The sequence below is a fragment of the Rattus norvegicus genome, chromosome 1 (genome assembly GCF_036323735.1).
Source record: "Rattus norvegicus strain BN/NHsdMcwi chromosome 1, GRCr8, whole genome shotgun sequence".
Taxonomy (NCBI): domain Eukaryota; kingdom Metazoa; phylum Chordata; class Mammalia; order Rodentia; family Muridae; genus Rattus; species Rattus norvegicus.
In genome coordinates this window covers 161521971-161549122 of record NC_086019.1, presented here as the reverse complement: position 1 = coordinate 161549122, position 27152 = coordinate 161521971, and the positions used below count along the sequence as shown (strand labels likewise).

At 41.3% G+C, this 27152-nt stretch overlaps 1 protein-coding gene and 1 pseudogene across 4 annotated transcripts in view; one reads left to right on the top strand and one right to left on the bottom strand.

The window, feature by feature from the left end:
* The window catches only part of Pak1 (p21 (RAC1) activated kinase 1), a 115225-nt gene extending 88501 nt beyond the window's left edge, over nucleotides 1-26724 (bottom strand). For 2 of the 4 annotated variants that reach the window (XM_063287517.1, XM_039109396.1), the window contains exon 1: nucleotides 26310-26711. The gene's annotated coding sequence lies outside the window, so the exon portion shown is untranslated. Of the gene's footprint in view, nucleotides 1-26309 lie in introns of all 4 variants that reach the window. The other 2 variants (XM_063287516.1, NM_017198.2) reach the window with 2 other exon arrangements.
* LOC134485156 (high mobility group protein B1-like) lies at nucleotides 3917-10196 on the top strand (annotated as a pseudogene).
* Nucleotides 26725-27152: the final 428 nt, after the last annotated feature.

Here is a 27152-nt window from a genome sequence, read left to right as displayed (position 1 = left end):
AATCAGATCTCACAGTAACCTCAACATTTAAGCAAAAGTAGAACTACTGTGTCTGAAGCGGACATGGGTAAGACCACTTCCTCAGTTTCTTCCCACTTTCCAAACTTAGCCAGTACCTGTGAGAGTCTCTTTCAAAGCCCTGACACTCTAGCTTAACGTCCTGAAGTCAGAGAGAGAATAGGACTTAAGAGTCACACAGTCAATCGATGCCAAACTGGAATGCAAGACCACACTGACTTCAAGGTCAGTCTGTGTCCATCTCCCCACACTTCTCCTTAAGAGATCAGAAGATGAATGGTTTTTAAAATACCAAGTACTAAAGACAAGCACAGTTCTTTCAAATAATTTTCACTGCTAAAAAAAATTAAAATGTTCAGACTAGTGAGGATGATTTCACCTCGCACTAGACAGTAAAGAAATCCTTGGTGCTTCCAACTCTCACCAGTGTCCTCTTGTTTGTAGAAACAGACATTATTATTAACTTAGAAAGATCCTTAGCACATAAATGAGACCCAGGAGACTTCTGAAGGATGAGTCCCTGCTACCCGCATCCCCAGAAGCCATCCCTTAAAGACATACAGGGATTCTCCCCATATCTACCAAACCTAGAAAATGGAACAGATATCAGAGCTTGCTTATACTCCCTTATAAATATTGTAGATAACCCAGGTCCCAAAGTTGGAAGCAATCTTTACCCACCTAGAAAAGGGTTGGCCTGTGTGACAACCAATAACGTAAGACAGAAGTGGTGGCATGGCACTTCCAAAGCTGAGTGAGAACAGGCACCAGGCTTCTGCCTTGATTGCTCTCTTCTCAGATCACTTCTTTGAGAAAATCATTTACTATCATCTCATTCATTCTCATGAATTCGCATCCCATTTTTGAAAAATGGATACAAATCCAACTTCATCTTTCCTTTAACAACTTCTGCAGTTTGCTTCTAATTCAAGTTGGCAGATTAAAACCATATTTACCCATGTTCCCTCCCAAAGTCATGCTAAAGTGGCAGTTTAAAATATACATAAAGTATAAGCCTCAATGATGAAGACATCAGATGGTAAGAGATTTCAGCAAATGTTTAGAATACAGATAGCAAGTGGAGGACTTATGGCTAAGGAACAACTGAGGCTATAGTCTAGAATTTAACAGACTTCCGGGCTGCAGGCTGTGTGCTTCCTGGACAAACAACAAGAATAAGTCTCCTAGAATCACTAACTTTAAACACATGAGGAAAAAGGCCTAGAAAACAAAAGGCAAAGGCTTAGAAAGTACAAAGCAACTGTTCAGACCCACATAGTTATCAAGAGCTTGAACCCAGTTGTTATTTTCATTACCTTTCTACACAACGTAACTTAAGTACTCTTAGGAGACTGCAGATTGAATCATTAACCCATGCCATAAAACAAGGAGGACAAGTTGTTTATCAAGGTCTACCTTGTAGCCACCATTTTCACAAAGTTGCTTCACTTCTGAACTCTTTTGTAGGAACTAAAGCCGCTGAGGTAAGAACCGGATATTCCAACTGCCTGATTCTACAGTACAGAAAATGTAGGTTATTGGCACCCGACTTTAAGGAGAAAAAAAAAAGACAAAGCTTGGGGGCAAAACAGAAGCACAAAGTGTTTCAAATCAGAGCTGAGCTTACATACCTCGCCCTTGGTAGAGAGAAGCAGGTCTTCATCTCTTTTTAGAACAGAACATGCCCAAAGGCTGGTGGTGCTGCATCTGTTCATCAGCTAAACAATCATCTTTAAATGCCAAATTATAAGATTGCCCACAATTCCAATTAGGACATCAAAGATGCCAGGGCAATACTTTTAATATGGCTATCAGGTGTGTGTGATGCCTATTGTCCCTCCATTTCAGCTTATTCCCATTTGAACTCCTATCTAAATAAAATTAAATATTTGTGGTATCCACAGGAAGAATGCCGAATTAGGAATCACAAGGTGAGTTCTAATAACTTTTAAGCATGGAACCAGCAACCCAGCTTATCAGTTATGAGGTTATAAACCACTTTATCTCTGTGAGCCACATCGTGCATGGAAAGAATATAATATGCAAGTCAGAGACGACTATGAAGACTAAATGAAAATATTTATTGGGAGCTTACCAGCAATAAGGCTCTTAATATATGGTGTTTCCTCATTATTAATCACTTGGTACACACTAGTCCCTATATCCTTAGAAGGATTGGTTGATATAAGAAAATGTTTAGGTGCAGACAGGAGATGAGAATATTAACAACAATAGAGTGGAGTATAAAATACACAGCACAATAAATGCTTCACTTAAAAGAAAATGTCTCCTTGGTAAATGAGAAGCTCTTATCTACTGGTAAGGAACTTGGGCTTTCTCTTCCTCTTTGGGGACCAGACTTGACTTGATGGGCTTTTGGTGCAACCAGGTTTGAGGAAGGTGTTTCCACCACTTCCTGAGGCCTTGCAAAACTCAACCTCAAAAGGGAACACAAGTCCACACAGAAACAGTTAAAAAGCAAATAAATAAAAATAAATAATAAAATAAGTAAAAAACAAAAAACAAAAAACAGGCAATGAACTTGAAACTAAGCAGTGGGTTGAAGAGAGAGGCAAGGGGTCTGTAAAACATCTGTTATCATGGTAATGAAGGAAGGAAACAAGAGCATTCTAATTATCTGTGTTCTCAAGGCCGAAGAGACATCCAGTTCATCACTTACCTACATAGGAAGAATGGAAACCTGAGAGGGCACTGAGCAGGGAAAGCTGGACCTGAACAATATTAACACTGCACACTCCAGGCATACTCTCTTTCATCTTGAATTGTTCAGAAAGTAACCCAGTGAAGGAAGTATTATTTTTCGTAATGAAAAAATTTGGGGGGGGGGGGAGCACTTGCCATACTAGCCAAGTAATCACTCCTTGAACTACACCCTCTCCTTCTTTGAGACTGATCTATTTTATTTCATTGTACAGACTGGTTTGAAAGTCCTGAGGTCCAGCAAACCTACTACTTCAGCCTCCTGACTAGAGGGGACAATAAGTATGCATCACCTTGCCCAATGAAGATTATTTATTTATTTATTTACTTATTTATTTAATTGAGAGAGAGAGAGACAGAGAGAGAGAGACAGAGACAGAGAGAGAGAGAGAGAGAGAGAGAGACAGAGACAGAGACAGAGACACGAGAACACATATGTACCAGGGGAAAGCATGTGCCACAGCCTGCATGGGAGGTCAGAGAACAACCTTCGGCAATTGATTCTCTCTTCTACCTTGTTGAGACAAGGTTTCTACACTAGCTGGCCTGTGAGCTTCCAGCTGATCCTCCTGTTTCTCCTTCCCATCTTGATACAGGAGTGCTGAAATTACAGATGGTATCTAGCTTCTTACATGAGATCCAGGGTCCTTGAATGAACTCAGGTCATCAGGCTTAGTTAGATATGATTGTACCCACTGAGCTGTCTCCCTGGCACGTAGCTAATATCTTTAAAGTCTGTTTGTGATGTTTATGCTAGTTATCCTTTGTGGTAGCTTTAATATGCTTAGCCTAGGAAGTGGCACTATTAGGAGGTGGCCTTGTTGGAGGAAATATGTCACTGCAGGGGTAGCCTTTGATATCCTCCTCCTAGCTGCTTGAAAGCAATCTGCTCCTGGCTTCCTTTGGATGAAGATGTAGAACTCTCAGCTCAGCTCCTCTTGCACCAGGCCTGCCTGGATGCTGCCATGCTCCCACCTTGATGATAGTGGACTGAACCTCTGCACCTATAAGCCAACCCCAATTAAATGTTGTCCTTTATAAAAGACTTGCCTTGGGGGTCTGGCTCCTGCCCTCACAGCCATAGCAGTACACTGAGCCCCATAGAGACAGCACTGGGGCGAGCGAGAGCCAGGCAGGCACTGGGCGACTCTGTACCTTGTGGAAGAAAATCACTAAACATGGGCAAAGGAGATCCTAAGAAGCTGGGAGTCAAAATGTCCTCACATGCATTCTTTGTGCAAACCTGCCGGGAGGAGCACAAGAAGAAGCACCCAGATGCTTCTGTCAACTTCTCAGAGTTCTCCAAGTGCTCAGAGAGGTGGAAGACCACATCTGCTAAAGAAAAGGGGAAATGTGAAGACATGGCAAAGGCTGACAAGGCTCATTATGAAAGAGAAATGAAAACCTGCACCCCCCCCCAAAAAGGAGAGACCAAAAAGAAGTTCAAAGACCCCAATGCACCCAAAAGGCCTCCTTCAGCCGCCTTCTTGTTCTGTTCCGAGTACCATCCAAAAAATCAAAGGGGAGCATCCTGGCTTATCCATTGGTGATGTTGCAAAGAAACTAGGAGAGATGTGGAACAACACTGCTGCAGATGACAAGCAGCCCTATGGGAAGAAGGCCGCCAAGCTGAAGAAGTACGAGGATATGGCTGCCTACAGAGCTAAAGGAAAACCTGAAAAAGGCTGAAAAGAGCAAGAAAAAGAAGGAAGAGGAAGATGATGAGAAGGATGAAGAAGAGGAGGAAGACAAAGATGAAGATGATGGTGATAGATAGGTTGTCTATAAAGCATTTAACACCCCTGGATATAACTCACTCCTTTCAAAGAAAAAAAATGAAATATAAGGCTGTGTAAGTTTTGTTTTTAAACTGTACAGTGTCTTTTTTTTCTTTTGGATTCATTTTTGGCTTTTTTTTTTAATCTTCAGTGTCTCGGATGCAGCTTATATGAAGGTAATTGTTGTTCTGTTAGCTGAGTACCACTCTGTAATTGCAAAAAAAAAAAAAATTGCAGCTGTTTTGTAGACATTCTGAATGCTTCTAAGTAAACACAATTTTTTTTCTTAGAAAAAAAAAGTTGCCTTGGTTTTGGTGTCGTTTTCTAAACTAAATATGGTTTTCCTTTTCTAGTACCATGGTTTACATATACACATGTGTACACTCGCGCTCATGCATGCACACACACATACACATGAGAGACAGAGACAGAGAGAAAAAGAGACAGAGAGAGTTTGTTCACCTGAGGAGCTAAGAATGTAGCTCAATTGGTAAAGTGATGGGTGGGTGGGTGGGAGGATGGATGGATGGGAGGACAGACACACACACTCACAGAGAGAGAGAGAGAGAGAGAGAGAGAGAGAGAGAGAGAGAGAGAGAGAGACTGACTCTCTTGAGGGGCTAAGAATGTAGCTCAGTTGGCGAAGTGATTGCTCAATGTTCTATAAACTAGATATGGCGGTTCTGCTACCTCAAGCTTCCTCTTACACCATGCTGTGAAGGACTCTAATAGAAAGGACTCAACAAGGAGGCATAAGTGCCAAAATGTGGCTTTGACCCCAACTTTTATGTAACAGTAAATCAGTAGTTTTTCTTCTCTTAGCTCCACTTTTTTCATCCATAAAATTAATGTTTGGTTAGACAGCCCCCAAATTCTGGTCATTTATTTAATTAGTACTAACGAGTTTACAAGAAGCAATTTCTTTTGTTTCCTTTCCACAAAAAGCTACATTCTAAAAGGAGAGTAACAATAGATTTTTATTTACACTATAAAGTAAAATGTTCAGCACTACACTTTACTACTACTACATGAAATTACACATTTAATGCTAGCTTTCTTTTTTCTCAAATACTTTAGATGCAAGCAAAGATCACATACTATCCAGTAACCCAGTGCTAGAATATCTAACACCAATTATGTGAGGGTAAGAATTTGTCCTTAATGAGGGATCAGGACCCTTTGTCTCTTGGCTTCATGTACACTTCACATCTAATTTCTTTTCCTAAGTTCAGACATCAGCTCTGCTTCATTTACATCAGTGTGATAACATAAACCAAGGAAACTGTGGGGCCAGAAAGATGGCTCGGTGGTTAAGAGCAATAAATGCTCTTCCAGAAGACTCGAGTTCACCTCCCAGAATCCACATGGTGGCTCACAACCATATGTAACTCCAGGGCTAAAGGATCTGATGCCTTCATCTGGCCTCTGTGGGCACCAGGTATGCATATGGTATATAGACATACATGCAAGCAAAATACCCATAAACAAAATAAAATAGTAAAAAAATTATCTTTAAACTTAGATGTAATTTTTTCCTGTCAAGAAATGGAAAAGAAGTAGCAAGATACTTAAATTTTTGGGTAAGTTCCTTCTCTGTTTTAGTTTCATTAAATACACATATAGAAGAATCAAAAACACCTTTCCCATTTGTATGCCAATTAAAAAATGTGAATATTTAAGTAATAAAAATTTGAAGCAATGGTGGCACAAATTTAAAAAGCAATGAGATCACAGCCCAGCTTAGGCAGTGAAGGCGTTGGAAAACAGAAAGCTGGTGATGATGTAATAGAACAAGGGAACCATGTTCCAGCCCCAGCAAGCAGCAGAACTTGGCAGCTTCAGCCATGTGGCTCTGGCTTTATGGTCAAGAGGAGAAGAAGACGACTGGGACAATTGATGCTGGTTAGCTGGAGCTAAGAAATTAGTGGTGATTAAGAAGAGACCAGCATGACTGAGGTGAAATCTGGGAAGTGTTTTCTGAGAGCACAAAGAAGCTGTGGTTGTAGCCAAGGTTGTACCTCGTGCTGTGGCTGGACTTGGTAATGTGTAAGAGTCACTCAGGTGGTACTGGTTTTGAAGGCATGAAGGGGTCATGAAGAGCAGCTGAGGTTTGGCTCTGTGAGAGGCCATGGAAGGCCATTGGTGAAGGTGCAGCCTCAGTTGCAGTTGATGACCCAGGACTGAAGGGGTCATGCAAAGGAGTTGAGGCTTGGCACCATGAAGAGAGCCTGTGAGAGGCTATTGGTGAAGCCTAGCTGTAGCAGAAGACCCCAGTGTATTGGAGATGCCAGTACCATGGGATGATCACCAAGGACAGCAGCAGCAGTGGAGTGGATCAACCTGAGCTTAGAGTGCTATACAGAGCAGAACTGCAGAAGTGACAACAACCTTTTGGAGGAAGAAAATCATGTGTGGATCCCAGACATCGAAGCAAGAAGCTGTAACATTGAAGTTGCCTTGCAGACACCAAGATGTTCAAGATGCCAGAGCTGTGGGCTGCTGAGGAAAGCTGCTAACAGGGAGTAGAAAAAGCCCAGGAGAAAGGAGTTTGTTGCAGTCAACAAAGATGAAAAAGAAGTTGGAGATCTGAAGATCACTTTGACGTCAGACGTGGAGATGCAGAGTTTGGAGTTTGCCCAGCTGGTTTCCTGTCTTGTCTTAGTGATTATACTTAAGTGATTGGATGAATCTCAGAAGAGACTTTGGATTTTTAACATTGTTGAGACTGCTATAGACTGTGGGCCTTTGGAGATTGGACTAAATATATTTTTATTATGCTGTGGGTAGGTATGGCCCCCATAGACTCATGTGTGTGAACAAGCCTATGGGGACCAGGGAGTGGAATGTGGTGGTTTGAGTATGCCGAGCCCAGGCAGTGGCACTATTTGGAGGTGTGGCCTTTCTCTAGTAGGTGTGTCACTGTGGCCACAGGATTTAAGACCCTAGTCCTAGCTGCCTGGAAGTGATTCTCCTCATAGCAGCCTTCAGATAAAGATGTAGAACTCAATGGCACCTGTCATGATGCTGCCATGCTCCCACCTTGATGATAATGAACTGAACCTCTGAACCTGTAATCCAAGCCCAATTAAATGTTGTCCCTATTAAAAAAAAAAAAAAAAAGCAATGAGATATAAAGCCAAGGCAGAACATAAAATATGGATGATTGTCACATCACTCCTAACACATAGTAGTTGTATTAGCTGTAAGAGTAAAAAGAAATCTCCATATCCCTATGACAACTAAAAATTCACATAACACCAAAGGATAAGACTACAGAGGCAGAATACATGTTCATACAGCTAAACCAAAGCTGACTGGAGAATCTGATCAAGGTCCCAAGACCTGAAATAATCACTGAGAGTCAGGAAGTGCTCTTGAATCTTGAAAGGAAAGATGCTTGATCCCAGCCACAGAAGGCTAATGTGGGAGGATAGTGAGTTTGAGGCCATGCGGGGCAATGTAGTGAGACCTTATCTCAAGAAAGGAAGAAAAGGGCCATCAAGATGGCTCAAAGGGGGCTAGAGAGATGGCTCAGCGGTAAAGAGTACTGATGGGTCTTCCAGAGTTCCTGTGTTCAATTCCCAGCAACCACTTGGTGACTCACAACCATCTGTAATGGGATCCAATGCCCTCTTCTGGTGTGTCTGAAGACAGCTACAGGGTACTACTCACATACATAAAATAAATAAATAAATCTTTTTTTAAAAAAATCATTCAGTTCTTGGGCTGGGGATTTAGCTCAGTGGTAGAGCGCTTACCTAGGAAGCGCAAGGCCCTGGGTTCGGTCCCCAGCTCCGAAAAAAAAAAAAAAAATCATTCAGTTCTTTCTATTATAGAAAGTTTAAAGCTGAATGAGAAAAAGAATCCAAGATGAAAATCTAATTTTGTGCCCCCAAAATTACAAGTTCAACCTCACCCTTATTACATTCTGTCTCCTCCAAGTCCTCAGATATACACTTATCTACTTTGTATTTCACAACTTTATAAAATACACAGTCACGATCCCTAATGAACTGATTCCTTATCCACCATTACAATTCTAGAATTAGGGCCAGCCTAAGCAATGTGAGACCATGTCTCACAATATCAAAAGCAAGAAAAAAAAAATACCTTTTGAAAACCACACTACTCTTGGGAAAAAGTGATCTGGTCTCCAACTAAGAGATAGGTGTTGCTTATATAAGCAAATCAAGCCTATTAATCCCATTTCTGCCAGTACTTAATTTCTGGATAGTGATTAAGTTTAACCAACCAGCATGTGCTATGTCCCTGGAAATTTGTAATTCAAGAGATAGGCAAGTACAATTGGACTCTATAGAAGGTTTTTTGAAGTGGGGGAGAGTCCACTTTAGGAGACTGAAAAGATGGTTCAGTAGTAAAAACACTTGAATTGAACACAGAGGATTCTGGTTCAATTCCCAGCACCAGACCAAATTAGTGGCTAGACTACAAGTATTCAAAATTTCTACACACACACACAGATAAACTCATTCATAATCATTCATTCATTCATTCTCTCTCTCTCTCTCTCTCTCTCTCTCTCTCTCTCCCCCCCACGCCCAACCCCACCCCCACCCCCATGCTGGTTTCAGTCAGTTTAGTAAGCCAACATAGGGACAAAGTAGCATGATATGAATGCTAACATAATTTATAAAAAATTTAAGATTTTGTACTAATAAAATTTCAGATTTAGTACTAGAAAAGTGCACTTGCATCTTGAATACTCTCTATAACCAATATGTAAACTAGGTTTCTCAAATCTGTTTCAATCTCTTTCTAGGTACTAGAGTTTGGGGAATAGAATTAGATTTGTTATACTCTCTTATAAGTATGATTTAGGTTTGCCAAGTAGACAGCTCTCAAACTAGATACCAATTTGGAACAAGATTAAGTAAAGGATTGGACTGGACATAGAACATCCTTCTGCAAAACTAACTGTAGCAGAGGCAGTACAACTCTACATTTGGTTGTCATAGCAACAGCTTCCAGAAAAAACTGCCATTCTTAGGAGCTCAATTCTTTAATGCAATCTAAAGAGTTTATTCAAAGAAATTCAACCTGGATGCATTTTTTTCTTCAGATTGTCAGTGCTGACCTTATATATTATGCCAGACACATATTCTATCCAATGATAGAGTGCATCCTTAGCCATCAGAATTGTCGTTAACCCCTCTCTCAAAACCTGTAATAAATTCATGCTGCTTGAAGTTGCTACAATTGATCCTGTTACTTCCCTCAATTAACAGTACGGATGCTGATAAACAGTCCCATTATTGAAAATAACACAGTACATACTATCATATTCCCAAAACACCTGGCCCATATCTTTGCCTCAAGTCTTTAGTGTAGTGTCCCCCTCACAGTCAGCCAACCTGCATATAAAGGAACTGATCAGGGAGGAAAGGAAGACATGACAAAAATAAGTGAGCACTGAAGAAATGACCAGTGTCATGCAGACAGGAGACAGGAAGGATTATTTCAAGTATAAAGAACAACCTTCATGAAGGCAATAAGGTACCCCATGCCACCGAGGACTACAACTACAAATTCATTTCCTAGAACGGGAATGATGTCACAACATATACCAGTTTTTGTTCAATAAAGTAAAGTTGAATCCAAATGATATTTACTAATATTTACTAAGTCTTCAAAACTGCTAAAAAAAAAAAAAAAAAACACTGTGAGCTATGGAAAAGTTTTCACAACAAAGATCATGTTTCCTGAGTTGGTTTTTGTTGGAGATAAGAGACACAAGTAGCTCTGGAACTCACTATGTTGTTAAAGACAACTCTGAACTCCTGACCCTCCTGCCTCCCAAAGTACCGGGATTACAGGTGTGCATCACCTCATTCTCGAAGGCTTACAGTGCAAAGGAAACAAAGACACATGAAATAATCAGACATGACACAAAACTATTTTTGCTACAATTTATTTTGTGTGCACGTGTGGTGTGGTTGGGGGTGGGGCACACAGGTATCAGAGCACACATGTGGAAATTGAAGGAAAAGTCATGGGAGCTGATTCTCTCATGTGGATCTCAAGTTGGGGGCTTGACAGCAAGCACCTTTACCCACTGAATCTCTGAGCCAGCCCAAACCTTTATAAAAAGTGAAAATTCATATAAAAACTGTAAAGAAAAATGATAATGCAATATCTAAACCTAGATGTTATTTAGAAAACACTGCTTCAAGAAAATCCATTGAGCTGGGCATGGTGACACAGGTCTTTAATCCCAGAATTTGGGACACAAAGGCAGGTGAATCTCTATGAGTTCAAGGCCTGCCTGGTCTACATAGTGAATTCCAGGCCAACCAAGGGAACATAAAAGCTGTTTCAAAAAGAAAGACCGAGAGAAAGAGAAAGAGGGAGAGGGAGAGGGAGAAGAAGACATGTGTATTAAGCATCTGTGATTACACTAAAAACAGTTCATAAAATGATAAGGATACAGCTCAGTTTCTAGAGGCCTGCCTGGCATGAATGAGACTCTGGGTTTAATCCCCAGAATCATGTAACCTGAGACTGGTCTTGTACCAGTAATCTCAGCACTTGTTAAAGGTAGGAAGATCCTTGGCTACACAATGAGAGCTCAAGGACAATACAGGCTACAAAGGACTACAGTCTCAAAAAATAAAATAAATGAATAAATAAATACATAAATAAATAAATTCCCCCCTAGGTACTCAGGACACTTCAGGTTAGCAAGGAGACATGGCCCTGGACTTCACAAGGCTTAACTCCTAACTGAAGGAGAATTTAGAAGAAAGGTTTCAAGCACAGAACTATAAATTAAAGCACTACTGTTTTCAATCATTCCAGTTGCTTCTTTAACCTGGAATGATGGCCAGAGGTAGTCGAGCATTTGTTGTTATATGTCAGAACCAGCTAAGTGTTACATAATGTAATTACTACTTCATGTATCCTAATGCAAACCTATGAAGCAGGTACAATCAGTACAACTTCAGTAAAGAAACTAGAACTCCTGGATTTAGCACTCCCATAACACACAGTCAAGAAAGGGCAGCATCACAGCCATTAGGTCAGGAGCAGAGGTTTAACTGCTTCACGATACAGACAGAATAAAGTTAAAACCCACATCTTTGTTGAAGTATAAAATACTTCAACATACTTCAACATATAAAATACAGAATAAATTCAGCATAAGCCCTTTGTGGTTTTTTGTTTTCTTGTCTTTCTTCTTACATAGAATGAGGAATTAAGATTCCCAGATCTAAACAGCATGTTCAGCTAATGGTTTCTATGGTTTCAAGAAACAGTATGAAGAGGTTGTCTAGCCCAACTGCTACTATGGAGCTTTTACCCACCAACCTACCCACCAACGGAGACCAAGTGTGTCCAGGGCTTCACTAAGGGGCACATTAGCATCACATTAATTGGTAGAAACAGCAGTAGCACAAACCTCCAGCAGATAGAAGGCCAAAGGCACAGAGAACAAAGGGAGAGCAGGAAGGCAAGGATTGGCTGACCTGGCACTGGGTAGGTCAGTCAAGGCATTTGGTCCCTTTGCATTTCTAAATTCTCATGAATGTGGATGTCCAGGCAGCAGCCCAAGGCCTTTCTCATTTCCATCTCAATCTCCAGGAGGAATTTCAATGAGACCAAGAGCTACTAAGGCAGAGAACAGATTCTGAATATAAAAGCACATACGAGGCAGGAACAAAAGGAAGAATAAGAGGTTTTTCCATTTGAACCTAGCAACATAACAGTTCACCATACACATGCCATACATACCACACAGTACCAAATCCCTCAGTTGTTTCTCACTTCTTCCCTGATTACTATGTATTTATAAAGCATCACAGGAACACAATATAGTTCCAGTCTCAGAACTGTATCTAACAGAACCATCAAACACTACAGAGATTCTTGTTATCCAAGCATAACTAGTGTCTAAAGTATCACTTAAAGTTAACCAGAATTGGGGTTGGGGATTTAGCTCAGTGGTAGAGCGCTTGCCTAGGAAGCGCAAGGCCCTGGGTTCGATCCCCAGCTCCGAAAAAAAGAACCAAAAAAAAAAAAAAAAAAAGTTAACCAGAATTCCCAGTACACCTCCCTCCTCCTGCCAAAAACAAACAAACAAACAAAAAAGGAAAGGTTTTAATAATCTATCAAAATAAAATCAATTTTTCATCATTACTAAAATTTAAGTTATATGTGCCACTAATAAAAAATCTTCAAGAACACCTGTCATTTCACATTTAGTTTCCAAGGTATGTGTATAAGATCAGTTTTGTAAAAATATTCAAGAGCTTCACCAATTTCCCCCAGGATCCTCTTAATCCTTTGCTATTTAAATAGATGTCTCCAGACTCTCCAGTTGTTTTATTGCACACATTAATCTTCCTCCCAGTTGTATTTAAATTTTCAGCTTAAACATACTAACTGCACACAATCCCGTCAACTATAAAGCAGTCTAACCTTATGATTCTCACCTGTCAGGGTTTGTGTGGCTTCAGCCACATCTCCCAGGTCACTGTATTTCTCTTCACAAAATCCTTCCATCTTCACTTTAGAATCTGCCATATTGTTAGAGGTTAATGATCTTGCCATTATAAGGCACTTACTGACAAAATGAGTAAGAACAGACCTAATGGTGAGCAGAAAGGAATGCATGGATGCTGATTAATTTTTTTAAACTGAATTATTCTATAAAGTAGCTATTACTATTAAGTGCATAAATGGGTAACACCCATTATTTTAAAATATTTTATTTACTTATTTGTGTTTATGTGTGTCTTCAGGCTTGTCAGGGAGACTCTTTTAAGTACTGAGCCAGCCCAGAAGACTAAAGGAAGGAATTTAACAAGAATGGCAAAGGCTTAGAGGTCCAGTTATCTAAGAATGAAAAAGGAATTCTACAGCTATCAGCATCACAGGAAGAGAAACATCAAGACTCCTGAGCCTTTGGTGAAAGAACACACCAATAACAAAGAAGTGGCACTGGTTCAAAACAAAAACCTGAATATGATCAGGTTTGAGGTTCTGGTTAGAAAAGAGGGAGGGAGAGGAAAGAAGGAGAAGGAAATAAAAGAAGAGGAAGAATAGGGAAAAGAGAGAGATGAGAGTTGGCTAAGAAATAAAAGGGGGTGCTAGAGTGATGGCTCAATGATTAAGAATCCTGCTGCTCTTCCAGAGGACACAGGTTCAATTGCCAACCCCCACATGGAGATTCATACTCATCTATAACTCAAGTCCTAGGAGATCTGATACCTTCTTCTGCTCTCCTCTGGTACCAGAAACACATATGGAACATAGACATACATGCAAAGAAAATACATACATAAAATTAAAGTAAAAGTTTTTAAAAATAAAGAAATATATAGGACCGAGGAACCTGTTTAAACGATAGGATACAAAATCTGAAGTGAATAACCCTGTAAAGCAATGTTATTTCTTCAAACAAATTAAAATGACGGCAAAAGAGACTGAACAATATGATCCGAATGAAAAATGTCCCTCATTTGAATGCTTGGTTCCCATTTGGTGGTGCTGCTGTTTGGGGACTCATAGGAGATGTGGCTTTGCTGGAGAAAGTGTATCACTGAAGCAGACTTTGAGAGTTAAATGACTATGATTGTAGTTTGCTCTATCTACTTCATACTTATGGTTCTAGATTTGAGTTCCCAGCTTCCTGCTCTTGCTTACCATGCCTGCTGCCTCAACTCCACCAGCATGGACTCTAACCCTCTTGAACTGTAAACCCAAATAAACATTCTTCTATAATTTGCCTTGGTCATGGTTTTTCATCATAGTAACAGAAAAGTATTAATACAAAGGAAAATTTGGAAATGGTGAGACACCAAGAAGATAAAACAACCTTATGCAAGCCTTATTTGGACACTGGGGAGAAGCGGGTGGGGGCGGATTTCACTGGTTGGCCTCACCTTCCCCTGCCTCCCTGTGCTAGAGTTAGTGGTATAGAGTTATTAATCACCACATCCAGCTCCTTATCTGGATTTTGCTTCAAACTAAAATTTCAAGTAGTTCCAAGACATAGTTTGGAAAACAGAGCTCTGGGTTTTTGATAGGGTTGTTTAGTGTTCCATTTGGATTTTCTTTTCTTTTCTTTTCTTTTCTTTTGTGGTTCTAGGAACTGACTCTTGAGTTTTACTTATACTATGCCCTCAGCCCCAGATCTGCTTGTTGTTGCTATTGTTTAGTTGGGGTTCTTGTTTGATTGTTTTGTTTTGTTTTGTTTTTTTCTTTTTTTCGGACTGGGGACCGAACTCAGGGCCTTGGGCATGCTAGGCAAGCGCTCTACCACTGAGCTAAATCCCCAACCCCGATTGTTTTGTTTTTTAATGTGCATTGGTGTTTGGCCTCCATACATGTCTGTATAAAGATGTTGGATCCACTAGATCTTGAGTTACAGACAGTTGTAAACTGCTATGTGGGTGCTGGAAACTGAACCCCTGTTCTCTGAAAAGAGCAGCCAATGCTCTTTACTGCTGAACCATCGCTCCAGCCCCAGATCTGTTATTTTTAATGGAAGAAAAGTTAAATAAAAATAACATTAAACAGGTGTGGTGCTGGCTGGCTGTAATTCAAAAATTCTGGAAGCTAAGGTAGGAGGATCTAGATTGCAAGGCCAGACAGAGATATCTTGTCAAAGAGAAAAAGAAGCTTGACTTTTCTTGAAAATAATAACTTAAAAGAACTTCCAATTCTGAAGCCTTGCCTTGGGTAAAGGGCCTGACCCCAGAACTGCAAATGTAGTTGCAAGGTTCATATCTAGCATATGTGCACACAGAAAACAAAAAACAAAACAAACTTCCACCTAGAAGGTCAACAAGTCTACAAAGGCCTCAATAACATGTAATTCCTCAATTCAAATGAAATGAAGAAATATTCAGAATGGCCAAATAGCTAGAGGTGGACTTGAAATTTTCACTCTTAGATATCATCAGGAAAGCCTTCAACTCTTACTCATTTCAGAACTATTTGTACTAAATGGTTATTTACTTAGCAACCCCTCGTCATTCAGACAGGTACTAAAATAACCTTTGTTTTTGAACTGTGAATATAAACTTATTAAGAAGAAGTAAGAAAGAACTCCAAAGAATAGGAGGGGCTCCAAGGGAGAAATGCACAAGAATTCTAATTCTTTTGTATTTGTTGAGCTGGAAAAAAATAACTAATGTTCTTTCTCAAGACGTCACATGTGCTACAGTATATGCTGGCTCCACTTTGATTTACTCAGTGTACAAGATGTTCCTGAATACCTACTATATGCCAAGATGTTCCTGAATACCTACTGTATGCCAGGCTCAAGCACAACAGTTAACAGACAGGGAAATCTATTGACTATTTTCAGGAAAAGTCAAGCTCCTGTTGTAGTTCCAGCACTTGAGAGGTGGAGACAGAAGGATCAAGGAGTAGAAGCTCAGCTTTGGCTACACAACCAGTTCAAGGCAGTCTAAGCTACACAGGACCCTGTCTCAAACAAACAAACAAACAAACAAACAAACTACCTCATTCTCTTTTAAATGGCCCTCCTTTAAAGAGACAAGTCTTTGGAGCTTAGGTTCCAGTAGGGCACTAATCAAATAAATCCACAGAATAGCAAATGAGAATGCTTCTGGAGGAAAAAAGTGATATGAATACTAAAATTGTCTAATGGTAAAATAATATTAATGTTTACAACTCATTTTGAAATCCTTTGAAATAATAATGTAAGTAATAGGTTAGGCATATGAGAGCTGTGTGTTAGCATTTTCTCCATATTGAAACATTTCATCCTGAAGGAAGCTCTAAAACTAAAAGGTAAATTTATTAAAATCTACTCCTGAAATTGAGTAGATTTACTAGCTCCTCCCTGCCAGAGTAAGCAAAAAAAGCTAAGAGTACCCCTCAGACAGAAGGAAGCTGAGCAGCAAAAGGAAGCAGAGCTGCAAAGAAGACTCTGAGCCTAGACCAAGTGCCTGAAAGCAGCGGAAACCAGCCAAGATGCCTAAAAGAGATTCAGACCAGAGTCCCTCCTAAGGGATATACTCAACACCCCGTTGAGCTGCCTGCAGGCTGTGTAGTGTGCTTTAGATTCCCAGCTTTTTTTGAGCTGTCACCCATGCTGGGGTGGGCCTCAGTGCTGCTGCTGTTTTTGAGTCATTTCTGCTCCTGTAAGTAACCCTTCATCCATACTCCTGTAAGTAACCCTTCATCCATACTCCTGTAAATAACTAAGGGTTTTTCCAGCATATGGGCATCTTGGAAATCAGGAACCAAGGAATACCACAAAACCACACCACGTAGAACAAACCTCACAAAAGATTTATTGGGGAGAAAACCAAAATGGCTGCTGCTTCTGACTGGAAACAGAGACAGCAGAGGCTGGAAGGAGGGGAAGGCTTTTATAGGGTTTTGGAACAAAGGCAGTCAGCTTAAGAGGAAAGGGTATGGAACAATAGGAAGCTGTGGGTCAATCCAGAAGGCTGATGTTTTTCATTCAGCCTATGTCTTGGGCTTGGGGTCAAGTCAGGTTCAGAATGCTCTTTCCTGGTCCTTTACCCTACAGTAACCCCAATAAAACTCACTGGTTCTTTAAGCTGGACTTTGGTGGTATCTGTATTTTGCTCTGTCTGTAGGATCCCTATCTGGGATGAGGAGACATGAGTTTTGGCTCCCCAGAAAAAGCTTTGTGTCACATAACAGGAGTCATGAACATATGTATACACGAATATACACAAGTCTGTGAGGGAGTAAAACTGAAGAAACTTGGGCTTTCAAAGTGTATCACTATGGATTTTCCCACTCTATCTACCTGGCTTTTTGTTTCCTTTTATGTTACTACTTTATTGGTAACATCTTCAATTATTCTGAGAAGCTGGGAGTATAGCTCAGTGGTACAGCAAGTACTTGAGGGCCCTAGGTTCAATTACCAAAACTAAAGAAAAATTACTGGTGACAAAACGAACCCCTCAGATTCTGGGCTAATCATATAATTCTAAGTGTGATATTAAATGAAAGAAAAATATAATAAAATAGTAATTCTCCAAGTGATAGGAAGAATTAAGAATTTGTTGAGCTATACCAAATCCCTGAGCAGTTATACCCCAATTTGGAAAAAAAAATTTTTTGTTTGTTTTTTGTTGTTTTTAAAGATTTATTTAGTATATATAAGTACACTGTAGCTGTCTTCAGACACACCAGAAGAGGGCACCAGATCCCATTACAGATGGTTGTGAGCTACCATGTGGTTGCTGGGAATTGAACTCAGGACCTCTGGAAGAACAGTTAGGGCTCTTAACCACTGAGCTATCTCTCCAGCCCGTTTGTTTTGTTTTTTAACACAGGGTCTCTCTATGTAGCCCTAGCTGGCCTTAAACTCAACAGCCAACTGCCTCTATCTTCCAAGTACTTAAAAAAGGAAATAAACAAATCTAAAAAATAAACATTCAAAAATGGGAAGCTTAAGTAAACACACTAAAATTGAAAGAGTAATTAGCTAGCCGTATTTTAGTTTATTGCCTCCTGGTTAGCAGCTCCAACAGGGGAAGAAAGAACCTGGAGATTAAGGAGAATTCTAAGAAAAGCCATAGAATATGAGTCAAGTGAACTTTAAGCCAAGTGTGATAGTTCATGCTAATCATCCCAGTACTTGGGAGTTGAGAGCAATAAGACTGTGGATACATGAAACTCTTGTCTCAAAATAAAATAAAAAATCACAGAAAGTTCCAACCACAAACTCCCAACTAAGAGCCAATACTAGTCAAGTACTTTGTAGCTTACGAAGTATATGAACTTTAATGCCTGCCTGATCCTCAAACTCTGTAAAGGTGCAGGGCAGCAATGGTGCAATAAAAGAGGCATGACCTCAAAGCTATACTGACCTGGCTTCAAATCTGAGCTATGCCGTGTATAGCCTTAGGCAATTCAATTAACCTCCCTGTTTTCTCTTCTATAAAACGAAGATAAAACAGCACTGTTCTCACTAATCCAGAGGAGTGTTCAAAGAATAAAAAGAAGTCATATTATAGTGAAAGTCCTTTTGTGTATTGTACAAAAGGTGTTTCATCATCTGGATCCTTCTTTCTGTTTTCACCATTCCCTACACCCTATCCTGTACACATACTAAACTACTCAGGACTCACCAAAAAAGCTTTTTTTGTTTCTGACCCTCCTAACTGCTTTTTTAGAAAGATCCTTCCTCTTCCCTTTCCACAGTTCCCGTAGTATTGACCTCTGTTCATATTTCAGACCTCATGTGCAGTGTCATGTCCTTTAACACAGCCAAGCCTCCCCATTTCCAGTGGAGTAGATTCCCTTCCCACATCACACAGCACTTGCACATATCTTCATGTGCAGTTTTTGTCTCAATAGAAGGTAATTGTCTATGTACAGGTATGTTTTCCCCTAGACAATGCCTTATACATACTGTGATTTGCAAATGAGTGAACTTTGAATAGCAGTAAGTCATTTGCTTTTATATAACAAGTACATAAGACATTTACAGAGGATATTATTTAAGCAACCACGTTTGCATATTAGAATCATCTATAGACATTTAACTAAATAAGGCATATTAGCACAGTCAGTAGGTAGAGGCAGAAGGATCAGAAATTCAAAGTCATCTCTGCCACATTGCTAGAGGCCACCATACACCACAGTAAATCCTATCTTTAAAACACACACACACACACACACACACACACACACACACACACACACACCCCAAGTTAAAGTAAACCTAAGACAAGCAGCTGTGCTTTTATTAATCTTGAGAAGTAATTCAAACATAATTAAAATAAAAAACCCTACCAACACATAAACTGTAAGTCTATTACTTTAACATCTTACACATCAACATCTTGCAAGTTGCTTTTACAAACATTAATTTAACTATGTGAGTAAAGAGTTTCTGCTTTTTTTAAATGAGGAAGTAGATCTAAGTAAGTACCTAAGCTACTTTTTGTGTAACTTCAAATCCAGTGCTCTCCTTTTAACACCCAATTCCTTCCACTGGAAGTGACAGGTATGTTGCAGTACCACACAAAGAACTAAGAAGGCAACATTTTAAATCAGGAAGAGATAAACCTCAGGTTTTTGGGAACCAGGTGGGAGTAAGGACAGTAGAGCCTGAAGATCAGTGTGCACAGTCAGAAGGCAGAAGCAGCACACACATTGGGGCTATCGTTTATCATAACAAAAGATTCAAAGGGCAGTGTCTGAAGAGAACAAACATTCTTGTCACCCCTACTTGGAATTTACTCAGTGTGAAAGAGAAAGGGAAACCTGAGAGGGCAGAAACAGAAAGGGAATGAAGAAAGTTCCACAACTAAAAATGGTTTCCCAAGGCTATATGCAAATTACTTAACCCTGACTCCATGAATAGAAGCCAAGACATAATGGACTTGGATCAATTTTAGAGAATTAATCAATACCTCACAAAATCATATTAATGAGGAGCTGGAGAGATGGCTCAGAGGTTAAGAGCACTTGTAGAACAACCTAACCTAACATCACACAGGAGCTCACAGTAGGCTGTAACACTAATTCTAAGGAATCTGAAGTCTAGGGAATTCTTCGGGCACCAGGCACACCTATGGTGCACTTGCAGGCAAAACACTCATATACATAAACTAAAAATAAGTATTTTTAAAACAAAGAAAAAAAAACATTTTAAAACACAATGATCTGCCTTTTAAAAAAAATCATAGAAATGAGGTGTTGACAAGGGAATAAGTTGGTTGCTTGGTTGGTTGGTTGGATGGTTGTGACAAGGTCTCTGGTTACAAGGCTGCCATCTTCAAACTCATTACATAGCCAAAGATGACCCTGAACTTGAACCTCCTGCCAGTACCTCTGAAGTGCTGAATTACAGGCATACAACGTCATACTTGGCTTCCTTCATGTGGTGCTGGAGATCAAACCTAGGCTTTCATACATGCGGAGCAGCATTTTACCAACTAGGCTACATCTCACCCTACAGAGGATAATCTAGAGGGTCATAGAAACATGCATGACATCGAAAACAGAAACATGAAAAAATAATTGTTAAAAAGGAGGGTCAGACAGAAGAGAAAGTTATTCCTGAGAAAAGATGTATAACAAAGGCAGTGCATAACGTTAATAAATGTATGAGGCAGGAGAAGAATTTCTATTTTCGAGCTGTGATCATTAAGAACTTCATCAGCTTTTCTTTTTTCCTCTAGCTCAAACTATGTTCTTTAGTTAGGAGTTTCTCAAGGGTAGGAAACTGAAATTAGGAAGCAACCTAAAAGGATGTGTCTAGTATCCTGGAATCCAGACAGAGTTCATCAAGTCAGTATGGTAGTGCCAAATGTAAAGCACTAAACTAGAATCTCAAAACGTGCTTCAGTCAATATTCAGGCACTCGCTGATGACGTGCTTTCAGGCAAACCAACATTCCTATGATCATCGGTCTCCTAACTCATAAAATGGGAATGAACACAGGGAGGGCTACTGTGAAACTTAAGAAAATGACAACCAGGAAGGATCTTTTTCCCACATGAATCATTAACAGTAAATGAAGTGAAACTCCCAACAGCAGTACATTTATTTGTAAAATATTCCTATGCCCCCATGTGTAAAAATTCAAACAACCTAGAAACTGAAAACAGCCTATGCTGCTGGGGTCAGATAGATATGGACTGGAACTGAGATTTGTCTTTTACATGCAGCAAAGATTTGAACAAGCTTGTTTCTTTTACCACTACAAGCCTCTGCTTCTTTATCTCTAAGGTACCAACAATTATCAAACATGGGTATTCTAAGGGTTAAAAAAAACCCACCTGCCACTTGCTATAATTTAAAAACACCTGCAACCTCTACCAGCTTCAAAATGATTTCTGAAGTATGTTTACTAAAATGATACTTTATTAACACCCTATCCATAAACTGGGGATGGGGGAAGGGATCCACAAAGGCAGCTTTCTCTCACCTTTACAATCAAACCCCTCTATTTATCCATTCATTTTAACATCCCTTAAGGGCTTAGACCATGCCCTATATAGATGAGTATCTGCCCCAGAAAAAGCCTGGTGAATAGTAGAGATGAACCTAATTACTGTTCATATGGTAAAGGGTGAAGAAATAAACCACTTTTCCCAGAAGGGTATTAGGAAAGGAGAAAACTGGGTATGCTGTTTAAGACTAATAAGAAAGTGGCAAAAACACTGGACTGAAGAGATGACTCAGGAAAGTGCCTCATACAAGTAGGAGGACTTCAATTCAGATCCCAGCACTTATTGAACAATCTGGGAGCAGTAGTATACCTATAAACTCAGCATTGGGGAGGCAGAGTCAAGGGTATGCCTAGGGTTACTGACAGCCAATCTAACTGAGCCCTTAAGCTTCAAGTTAGTAAGAGACCCAAGTCTCAAAAAATAAGGTGGAGAAGCAACTGAGGAAAACAATTCAAACATGACTTCTGGCTCCACATAAGTGAACACATACCCGCATACACACACGAAAATGTACATATACGAATTCTGCATATACACACATGGGGGGGGGGGGTAGCAGCACATGCCTTTAACCCCAGCACTCAGGAGGCAGAGGCTGGCAGACCTCTCTGAGTTCGAGGTCAGCCTGGTCTACAGAGTGAGTTCCAGGATAGCCAAGGCTAAACAGACAGACCCTGGCTTGAAGGAAAAAAACATAAAGTAAAGCACTGTTAAAGCTTCATAAGGAAGAGAAATTGTGTAGAATCAAGTAGACCTTTATATGCTTTTAAATATCCCTAGAAAAAGACAAAAACCACGGGGGATCTGGAGGAGACAGCTTCAAGTTAAGACTCAAAAAGTCTGAGTGCTCATTTAGACTTGGAAAACCAAGCTGCAAATTCTCAAGAAAGAATCCTGGCCTGGGATATTTCAGTAGTTTTCAGGTCATGGCTAAAACAATATTATAAGTTGGGAAACCCTGTAGATTTTTTCCTATGGTAAAAAGACAGCAAAGCCAGGCATATGCCTGTAATCTCAGCACTCAAGAAGGTCAGACAGTTTACATAGTGTACTGAAGAAATTAATGACAATTTTCTGAAAGTTTTGCTGGTTTGCTGAATGCATTGTACAAAAGCTAACAATAATATCTCCATGTTAATAAACTGTTATCTGAGACACACACACAAAAAAAATAAAGGTCAGACAGGAAACTGGCACAAGTTTAAGGCCAGTCTGAGCTACATAGCAAGACCCCTTGTTTCAAATAATACTAAAAAATAAAAATAAATTAAAAAAACACAGGGAAAGAAGGAAGGTAACTAAGCTGGCCAAAGTGAAAATGAATCCCCCAAAATGTTAAGATTCTCTGGATTTGCAAATTGGAATGTGATTACTCTTCACTCAAAGTATTCTTCAACAAAACCCCAGTGTAGCAGCTGGCAGTAAGCAGGACTAAGTCATATTATTCATCTAACAAATATTTGAATGTCTGTGCTAGTTGTGGTTAGTCACTCTTCTAGGCATAAGCTTAAAGCAATGAACTAGAACAGAAAAATCTCCCAGCCCTCAAGCAGCTTTCATTCTAGCGGCAAGAGAAAAGACTGGAAGGAGAGCATGTGAAGAGAAGAGAATGTCAGGATAGAATAAGGAAGAGAAACAGAGGGAGGGATAGGGGAAGGAAATGAGGGAAAAGGGAGAATGGGGTGCTGGTTCTACACAACAAACAAACAAAAACAGATCTTTTAACTCTGTAACTATTTCTCAACCTTAATAAGCATCAGGATCTCCTGGAGGGCCTAATAAAGCAAAGAAGTCTGGGCTCCAACCCTAATTTTTTTTTTTGGTAGGTTTGGGATAAGACTCATTAATATACTGACAAAATTCCCAGATTATGCTGTCACTGCTGGTGCAAGGAAGGACCATACTTTTAACAACTAATTGTCCCATCCTAAAGATTAGGTGACCCAGCTTATGAGCTTCACAGGACTTCTTTCTTTCACTGGCTCACATATTTATTCATTCGAAGTACTTATTCATTCATTCAATGTACTCAAAGTACCAGGAACTTTGCTAGACACTAAATCTAAACATATCTTGACCTCAAGTAATTCAGGGGCAGGCCTAGTAGCACAGGCCTGTAACCCCAGCTACTCAGAAGCTAGACAAAGAAGGATTCCAAGTTCAAGGACTGCCTCAGCAACTTAGGAAGGTCCTGTCTCAAAATAAAAAGTAGAGCTAATGAGATTGGTCAACAGGTTAAAAAAAAAGCATCTGCATTAATAAACATGCCTAATAAGTTCCACCCCTGAAACTCACTGTGAAGAGAGAAGGAAGGAATCAACTCCTGAAAGCTGTCCTCTGACCTCCGCAGAATTCCCACTAACACACACACTAACAAAGATAAAATTGAATAATATATAGGGTTGGCAAGATGGTTCATTAAGAAAAGGTGCTTGCTGCCAAGCCTGATAACCTGAGTCTGATCCCCAGGAAAGAGAACCAATTTCCAAAGGTTCTTCTGTATAAACCACAGCTCACATACATGCACTCACAACACAATAAAAAAATAAAACGTAAGAAAGGGGAGCCCTAACATGTCCAAAAAAAGAAAGGATTCACAGGCAGTTGAACCTAGTGATCTCCAGTGGTCCAGTTAGAAAGTTAAAGGAGAATCAAAAGTTCATTGCCTGAGCTACAGAATGAGTCTAAGGCTGATCTTGTCTCAAAATTTAAAAATGTTCAGTATGAGATATCCAAGGGCTGGGGACATAGCTCAGAAGTAGAGCACCTGACCCTAGTACCACAAGGGAGGGAAGGAACGAGCTAAAGTTCAAAGGTGAAGATTCAAATTTAATTGCAACTGATTGCTAAAAGAGAAGTACAAAAATTCTAGAGACTGAGCAGAAGATGGAGAGCACCTCATTTCCAGAGACAAGCAGGAAGAACTGCTTCTCAGAGGTCCGACAAGGATTCTCTACAGGCAAGTACGAGGGAGAACAGTAGAACTCCAGGCAAAGCAGCATAGGAAAAGAGATGAGAAGAGGAGGTAGAGGACAGGACACAGAAAGGTTGAGGATGCTAAAGTAGGCAATAGTGGGCTCTCCAGGAAGTTTGTTTCACACTAAAAAGTCTGAGGTTAATCCTTCAACTGTGAAAAAGGGAGTAGGAGGGTAGGAAGCACTGATATGAGCAGGTTTTGTTTTGCAAAGACCCCTCAAAGTGCACAGCTTCCTGCAAGCCTAGCATAATGCCTCCAAACAGGTACTCAGAATATATGTTGAATTGAACTGGATAAGCTTTGTATCAGGTAAACTCTTACGGATGAAGGGCCAGTCACTTTCCCTACGAACTTACTGTGGCCAGGACAAGACTTGTAAGACAGGTCCAGCAACCTCGATTACTGCACACCATTCCCTGCACAACTGGAGTCCCCCAGAGGACCTTCATTGTTTACAAGTCTACCTCACCCATTAAACTTTGAGCTCTTGGTCTTGTAAGCAAAGACTGACTGTATTGATATGCTTGAGATCAGCACAGACTTAGGAGGCAGCTTCAAACACTGCACCACTCCAGATTATAGTAGTAATGTTGGATAAACAGATGACTAAGTAAACTGATCAGGCCAAGCCATGAGTTCATGTAGCAGGTGAGACTGGAATAAGCTTCAGGAAATGTCAGTGTCGAGATGCCAAAACCCTTTTGAGAGGTGGCTTCTAGTTGAAATGGGTTGTATTCATGAGTACCATGATTAAGATTCCCAAACAGAATGTGTTACAAGGCAGACAGAAGAAATCTCTGTGGGCCTCTGGGAGTCCCAATGGGGAGAAGACTGTTATATTAGGAGGGAGACAGAATGGATGCCAGCAAAGACTCCACAGTGGAGAGGATTCTTCAGTGGAATCTTGAAAGCTGAGTAGATAAGATGATTGCTAGCTAGCTGCTCATTTGTGAACTTTAAAAGCAAACTCCAGGAACTTTAAGGCTGGGAGTGAGGAAGGAGGGAATGCCTAGTGAGGCGTCTCTGTACTGCTGACATTTTCCTCCTGACAGAGTTGAAAGACCCTTAAACATAGGGGACAAAGGTTTTTCTCAAGAATGATTCTCAAAATAGAAGTACTAACTTGATTAATAATCTCTTCTTTTACCTTTTACACTTCTGGAAACATCGTAAAGGATAAGATAATTATCCAAGGGGTTTAACATAAGAAACTTAGGCTACATTATATTTTTAAAAGGTGCCCAATAATTGTCAGGTATTATTCCAAAAACACTCACAGTATTGTTTACCTTTAAAAGATCCAAGATAGTGATGATTGGATTAACTCTGCCTTTGAAATAGACTAATAATGGAAAAAAAAAAAAAACAACTATGATTCCCATTCTTTCTAAGTCTGTGCGGAACTTCCCAAGTTACCGAGTATTCCTGGGGTGGGGGAGGGGTAGCACAAGTCATTTACTACCAGTCTGTTTTTCAAGGCAATGAACCCGAAAAGTGATTCCCAAGCCGGGGCTGACCACGGAGAATAAATCCTCACTGCTTCACTTAGCATCTGCGTCGCGGGCCAGTTTTAGCGTACCAGGACCCCGAAGTTCGGAAGGGAGTCCGTCCGGGACCCGGACCTGTGGACCCTCGGGGTCCCTAGTGCCCCGGCTTCGGGAACCCGTGGTCGCACAGGGGGCCTTTGTTGGCCCGAAGGGAGCGGTCGGCCTCGCGGGGCGGCGCCCGCCTCAGCTCACCTGGCGCCCCTGCCCGCCCCCCAACCCCCGCCCCCCTCACTCCCGCCCCTCCCACCCCCGAGCGCCTTCCCCAACCCCGCGCCCTCGCCCTGCCGCCGTGATGCCCCGAGCACCGTCGCGGGAGGCCAGCTCTCACCTTCTGCGCTCGCTCCGCTCCTCCTCCTCCTGGCGGCAGCCAAACCCAGAGAGAGCGCGGGAGTGTGCGCGGGCGGCAGCCCCGCGTTCTCCTCTCGCCGCTCGAGCCGGGCTCTGGAGGGCGGGACGCTGCGGGCCGCGGGGAGCGGGAGGCGCGCCCGGACTGCGAAGGGGCGGGGTGCGCTCGCTGAGGGGGTCCTTCTCTGAGGAGACTGTGGAGAGCGCGGGCTCTGAGGGGGCACAGGCGGCTGCAAAGAGCCGGTAATAGCCGAGAGGACTCCGCGCAGCCTAGAGGTGCAGTGGGACTGGGAGGTGTGGGGAAGCGGTGAGGAGCGCCCACCGTGCGGCGGTACCTTCCGCCCGGGTCGCAGCCTTGCTATTGTATGCAGCCCGGCTCGCTGCCGCCGCGCCCTGCGACCCCGCCCAGGCCACGCCTCCTTCAGCTCGGGCCCGCCCCCTCCGTCCGGCCTCCGCCCCCGGCAGGTGGGAGGGGGCGGGGAGCGCTGGACAGACCCACGTGAACCAGGCCAACGCGGCCAGGGGACGAGGTGGAGCGCCGGGATGACGTCATCAGCACTTGACGCCAGAGGCTAGGGAATCACCTGGCTGCCACGTGACGTCACCGGGGCCGGGTGTCTGCTCGGAGCTGTCGCGGTCTCTCTCTTTGAAGCGGCCTTTTTCCATGAAATTGGATGCTCTATAAGATGGTTAGCGTGAAGTCGGAGTGGAACGAGGGTAGCCCCTTGGATTTAAAAGCACCATGTCATCCCCATGCTCTTCGCCAAGCGCTGAAAGTGTGAAAACTGTCTCATCTCGCGACACCTCCGACCCTGACATTGTCTTG